The 6,713-nt window shown below is 37.2% G+C and overlaps 2 non-coding genes across 2 annotated transcripts; one reads left to right on the forward strand and one right to left on the reverse strand.

The window, feature by feature from the left end:
* Window positions 1–249: 249 nt before the first annotated feature.
* Window positions 250–356, reverse strand: LOC121204107 (small nucleolar RNA R71). Its single transcript, XR_005899035.1, has one exon. It is a non-coding gene; the product is annotated as a small nucleolar RNA R71 (small nucleolar RNA).
* Window positions 357–6,315: 5,959 nt separating this feature from the next.
* Window positions 6,316–6,422, forward strand: LOC121203823 (small nucleolar RNA R71). Its single transcript, XR_005898758.1, has one exon. It is a non-coding gene; the product is annotated as a small nucleolar RNA R71 (small nucleolar RNA).
* The last annotated feature ends 291 nt before the right edge of the window (window positions 6,423–6,713 follow it).

The following is a 6,713-nucleotide window of genomic DNA, read 5'->3' on the forward strand; positions in this document are numbered from 1 at the left end:
ATAGTTTGTTCAGTTTGATGGTTTGCAGGACGAGGATCCCAACGCTCACTTGGGAAATTTCTTAGAGTTTTACGACACTTTTAAAACTAATGGCGTTTCTGATGACGCTATTCGCCTTCGGTTGTTTCGCTTTTTATTGAGGAATAAGACTAAACAGTGGTTGAACTCGTTGCCACGATGATCAATCACTACTTAGGAACAGATGACTGAAAATTTTTATTAAAATATTTTCCGTCAGCAAAAACAGCCAAATTACGTAATGATATCTCCTATTTTGTGCAGATGGATTTAGAAACACTCTATGATGCATGGGAGAGATACAAGGACCTTTTGTGAAGATGCCCTCACCATGGGTTACCATTCTGGCTACAGTTCCAAACGTTTCATAATGGACTGAACCCTTCGACGCTGCAGATGATTGACGCAGTCATCGGCAGAACCATCAATAATAAGACACCTAAAGATGCCTTTGAAGAAGAGATGTCACTGAATAATTATCAGTGGCAAGTCATGAGGACAAAGCCAAAAAAACAACAGGTGTTTATAACGTCGATTCGGTCACCATGCTCTCTAATCAGGTAGAACTCTTGAATAAGAAAATTGTTGGTTTACTTGGTTCCTCACAGGTACACCCAGTAATGCAATGTGAAGCAAATGGAGGTGGATCGAACAATTCAGAATACCCATTTTATGGCCACAACATGGAGAACGAGCAATTAAATTACATGAGTAACAATCCTCGATCTCAAAACAATCTTTAGAGTAATACTTACAATGCAAGTTGGAGGAACCACCCAAATTTTTCATGGGGAGGCCAAGGAAATTAGAGACCACCACCCCTTCCAAGCTTCCAACAACCACCCTACCAACAAGAGAAAAAGACGAACCTTGAGGAGATGCTAACAAAATTCATCTGTATCAAAAACTTGTTTTTAGAATACCGAGACAGCACTTAAAAATCAACAAGCATCGATCCAAAGGCTCCAAACTCAGATAGGTCAGCTTGCTAAATTGATATCTGAACGACCACAAGGTAGCCTGCCGAGTGATCGCGATTTTCGTGTGATAGGTTTTAAATACTTATAATTAATCGTTCTTGAAACTAACTATTATCACGATGTAGGGAAGTGTACCTATCGAATAGTAGTATAGTTTTAGCAAGACTGGATTGTCGAACCCAAAGGAATTAAAAGTACTAGTAATAACTGTCTTTTTATTATCTAGCCTAAAAGTAGGGGGTTTTGTTTTAACTAACTAATTTTCTAAACTAAGAATTCACAGAAAGTAGAATTGGGGGATTACTTTTGGAAAATGATTGAATTAAGACAATACCTAAGGAAAAAATCCTCCTAGACTTTACTTGTTATTCTGGCTCCGAATCGGACGATTTATTCATTTAACTTGTCCCATAGAGATCCCTAAGTTATGTTATTATCCCTATTCAGGACTAATAATGTCTAATCTCTAGATTGAATAATTGAGACTTTTCTCTAATTAACACCCTAGGGTTACATTAACTTGATCTATGGATCCCTTTATTAGGTTTCACCCTAATCCGGCAAAATCTTGTCACCCTATGTCTAGGCGCGCAATCAACTCCGCTTAATTATGACAAATGTACTCTTAGACAGGGTCTATTCCTCCTCTGAATAAGAGCTTATCTTGAATTAGTATCCTGGGATATCAAAACAAGAATTAAGAACACATAATTAAGAACAAGTTAAATATTTATCATACAATTCAGAAAATAATAACAAGATTCGTCTTAGGTTTCATTCCCCTTAGGTATTTAGGGGATTTAGTTCATAACTAAAAAGGAAAACATCTCAGCAGAATAACGAATACAAAACATAAAGAAAACCCAAAACACCTGAAGGGAAATTGAGGGGAGATCTTCAGTCTTAATAGTGAATCCAGCTTCTGAGATGGATCAATCGGCTCCCCTTGAGCAGTTCCTTGCCTCCTTCTCTCCGTGCCTCATTTCCTCTTCCTTTAGGGTCTATTTATAGGCTTTCGAATGCCTAGGAACCTTCAAAATTAGCCTTTTTCGAATTGGACTCAACTTAGGCTCGACAAGGACATGCTCGTGTGAGTCGTGCTTCGATTCTGCCAGATTGACACGGCCGTATGGTATGCCCGTGTGAGGAAGTCTAGGCCGTGTTGATTTCGTACTTTGGCCCATTTTCTCCATTTTTGGCTCGTTTCTCGTTCCTTTCGCTCTCCTATGCTCACGTAAGTATAAAACATGAAATTAAGGCATTAAGATCATCGAATTCACCAATTCTAAGGAAAAATCATCCATAAAATGCGTTAAGCATGGGGTAAAAATATGTATAAATTACGATTTATCAAATACCCCCACACTTAAGCATTTGCTTGTCCTCAAGCAAAATTCTCAACTCATATTCAAAATAAATTCTTCTCATCCTATAATTTCTATCGATAATATCTCAAAATAATCCATAGGTAATCATACATTGAAAATTCAACTGAAAGAACATCAAAGTTTCAAACATTCCAAGTTGAGTATTTAATAATGCAAAACTTTAGGCATCTCCCTTTATCTGAGTGGTTACCTCGATTTGAAATCTCATAGAGTTTAACATCCTCACTAAAGATTCACTCAAATCACTCAAAGTGTTTAAGGAAAATGTAAGTAGCACTCATCAGTCAATATGAAAAGTTATTACCATAGGCTTGCATGAAAATCACATCTCCACCACTATAAATTAAGATGATCCATCAATCAAAAGGTCATTAGAGGGTTGTAACGTGGCTTTGGTTAGGGGGTATGGTCACAAGCTGAAAGAAATGGTTAGAATCGAGATTGAATTGAAAAATCACTAAATTAGAAAAAGATTAAATCATCACTTGCATACAACAGAGCTTTTCTCAGAATATGGAATTTAACTTATTTAGCTCAGAGGATTACTACTACTAATATGTATACATTTTTTTAAGAACAAATTAAATTACAAAATAAAATAAAACATAGTTAAGCAACTATTTCAATTCAAATCTCGACAAAAATAGGGATAAAATTAATTTAGGGGATTTCAACAATAATAGGTCAAGGGTTAATATTAAGGGTGATACAAGAAATGGCTTGTTAGCTCAACAGGGTCTACTAAGGGTTAATCGTGGAGGTAGGCTTTTCATGACATGAGTGGGTTAATCCTAAGTGCCTTTCTCATTTTGACATATCAAATCAAATAGTGTGGTCCTGACATGCATAATCAAGCAAGTTCTTCTAGAATAACAGTTCAATACTGACGCACTCAAAGCAATAATAAAAGTGAGTATGAAAGAATTAAAAGATGCTCAAAAGGCTCAAAAATCTCACAAGAATTATGGCTTTTTGATGTTTAAAACTTGTGAATTCCAACTCAAAGTAATACCTAAAATTTGGGGAAACAATCTAAATTTTTAAATTCTTAAAAATCAACTTATCATGCTTAATTTTCTAACGTCTTCAAGTTTAAACAATCAATGCATAAATGCCTGTGTTTTAATTCAAGATATATCAATCAAAATCATAAATTAATCAAAATTTATCCTAAATATGATATGAGTGCTTTTCAAGAGAACAAGGCAGTCATTCAGGGATTTTTCTGATAATGAAATGAATATCCCCCCACACTTAAGATGTACATTGTCCTCAATGTACACAGATAGATATTTTGACAAATGTAAGTGTAAGTTCATAAGATAGGGAGAAAAGTGAAACTTCTTGAGTTAAAAATGGATGAAATTCCTGGATTAGCGAGAGCGAGTTGTTGGAAATAAAGCTAGAAGACAAACATGATTCTAAAGGACAAAAGGAGAATTGGGGGAATAATTTGATAGTAATCATAAAGATAAGCCGTGTTTAAAAACAAAAGAATCTTTAAAAATTAATAAAAGAAAAATAAAATAAGATAGATAATCTAATTTTTCAAGTGGCACGGCCGGTTCGCACGACTGTGCCTAGCTTTGTTCACTCTCCGACGCCCGTGTATGTAGGCCCACGCCTGTGTTCATTTAACAGGTTCGACCACGGGTTCTAGACACGGGCGTGTCGCACGCCCGTGTTGTTTTGGCAGGTTCGCCCACGGCCATGTTACACGGCCGTGGTGATTTATCGTAGCCCGTGTTAGGGAAATCTTTCCCCTGTTTTCACACGGCCCTAAGTACACCCGTGTGCTTGGCTGTGTCTGTGTGGAAAAACCTGTATTCAAGATCTCTGTTAGTAAGTTAGGTGTTAAATACTAAAATTTAAAGAAATTAATTTTGTTCGTGCTCGAGTTGCCTCCCGAGAAGCGTTTATTTAGAGTCTAAGCTCGACTTACCTCTCCATTGAATGGACATAGGGGTTCGAGGAGTTTATACTCCTCATTCCTGCTATCCATCTTATCAAAATAAGATTTTAGACGGGTATTGTTTACCTTAAAAGTGTCGAACTTGGGATGACTTACCTCGATTGTATCGAATGGGAAAATACTAAGCATCATAAGAGGGATGTCTTCATTTGGTTTGGTAGTGACAATGTGAGGATCCGCGGCATCTAATAAAACTCTATCTCCAACCTTAAGTTGATTTGGAAAGGTATTGAGCTCATTTTGGCGTAGTTTTGGTTTATCGTGTGTTTTCAGTTTATACGTCCGCCATTCATCTAGCTCCTCAACTTGTAGCCTTCGATCTTCATGAATAGGTCCTCTGCTACTACTTGAGAATGACTCATGTGCTTCCTTCAGACTCATTTCCTGCAAAGTAGGTTGTACCATATTGTCAGTTTTAGTAGAATGGTTTAGACGATCACCTTCAATTTCTGATGTGGCGCCAGAATTGCAAGCTTGAAAGGTGATTGTTTCGTCTCCCACATGGAGTGTGAGCTCACCTATGCCACCATAAATAATCATTTTAGCATTTGTCAAAAAGGGCCTTCCTAAAATCTAAGGAGTGTTGTTATCCTCCTCTATGTCTAAAACAATGAAGTCAACGGGAAATATAAATTTATCGATTTTAACTAGCACATCTTCAATAATACCCCTAGGAAATCTTATAGTTTTATCTACTAATTGAATGCTCATCCTAGTCTGTTGGGGTTTCCCAAGACCTAATTGTTTGAAAATTTTGTAGGGCATGACGTTAATACTAGCCCCTAAATCAGCTAATGTGTTATTAACATCTAAACTACCAATTAAGCAAGGAATTGTAAAACTCCCTGCATCTTTTAGTTTGTTGGGTAGTTTATTCTGTAGAATAGCTGAGCAAACTGTGTTTAGCTCTACATGCGATGCCTCGTCCAACTTCTACTTATTTGCTAAAAGCTCCTTTAAAAATTTCATTACGTTTGGCATCTGCGATAGAGCTTCAATAAATGGTAAGTTAATGTGTAACTTTTTTAAGAGTTTAAGGAATTTACTGAATTGTTCATCTGAGTGGTCTTTCCTTGTCACGTTGGGGTATGGCACACTAGGTTTATATTCAACATTCATTGATTTGTTTTTATTATGACCTACCTCATCTTGGTCTCTGCTCACCACAGTTTCTTGCTTCGGTTCTGGCTAAGGCTCAACGAATTCTTCTTCATCTTGAACATTAATCCCATTAAGCTATTCCCTTGGGTTGGGTTCAGTATTACTTGGCAAGCTACCTTGTGGTTGTTCGGACAATAGTTTGGACAGCTGGCCTATCTGCGTTTCGAGCCCTTGGATCGATGCTTGTTGATTCTTAAGTGCTGTCTCGACATTTTGGAAATGAGTTTTTGACACCGATATAAACTTTGAAAGCATCTCTTCAAGGTTTGGCTTATTTTCCTGTTGGTAGGGTGATTGTTGGTAGCTTGGAGGTGGTCTCTGATTTCCTTGGCCTCCCCATGAGAAATTTGGGTGGTTCCTCCAACTTACATTGTAAGTGTTACTATATGGATTGTTTTGAGATCGAGAATTATTACCTATGTAATTTAACTGCTCGTTATCCATGTTGTAGCCATAAGGTTGGTATTCTGAATTGCTTGATCCACCTCCACTTGCTTCGCACTGCATTATTGGGTGAACCTGTGAAGAACTAAGAAAACCATCAATTTTCTTATTCAAGAGTTCTACCTGATTAGAGAGCATGGTGACCGAATCGACGTTATAAACACCGACTGTTTTTGTTGGCTTTGTCCTCATGACTTGCCTTTGATAGTTATTCAGTGACATCTCCTCTATAAACTCGTAAGCATCTACAGGTGTTTTATTATTGATGGTTTCGCTAGCAGCTGCGTCAACCATTTGTCGAGTCGAAGGATTCAGGTCATTATGAAATGTTTGAACCTAAAGCCAAAGCGGTAACCCATGGTGACGGCACATTTTCAGTAAGTCCTTGTATCTCTCCCATGCATCGTAAAGAGTTTCTAAGTCCATCTACACAAACGAAGAGATATCATTACGTAATTTAGCCGTTTTAGCCGATAGAAAATATTTTAGTAAAAAAATTTCATTCCCAAGTAGTAATTGACCCTCGTGGTAACGAGTTCAACCACTGTTTAGCTTTGTTCCTCAATGAAAAAGGGAATAACTGAAGTCGAATGGCATCATCAGAAACACCATTAATTTTAAATGTATCGTATAGTTCCAAAAAGTTTGCTAAGTGAGCGTTGGGATCCTCATCCTGCAAACCATCAAACTGAACAAATTGCTGTATCATTTGAATAGTGTTAGGTTTTAGTTCAAAAGTATTCGCAGCTA

This window comes from Gossypium hirsutum, chromosome A07, assembly GCF_007990345.1.
Source record: "Gossypium hirsutum isolate 1008001.06 chromosome A07, Gossypium_hirsutum_v2.1, whole genome shotgun sequence".
NCBI lineage: Eukaryota > Viridiplantae > Streptophyta > Magnoliopsida > Malvales > Malvaceae > Gossypium > Gossypium hirsutum.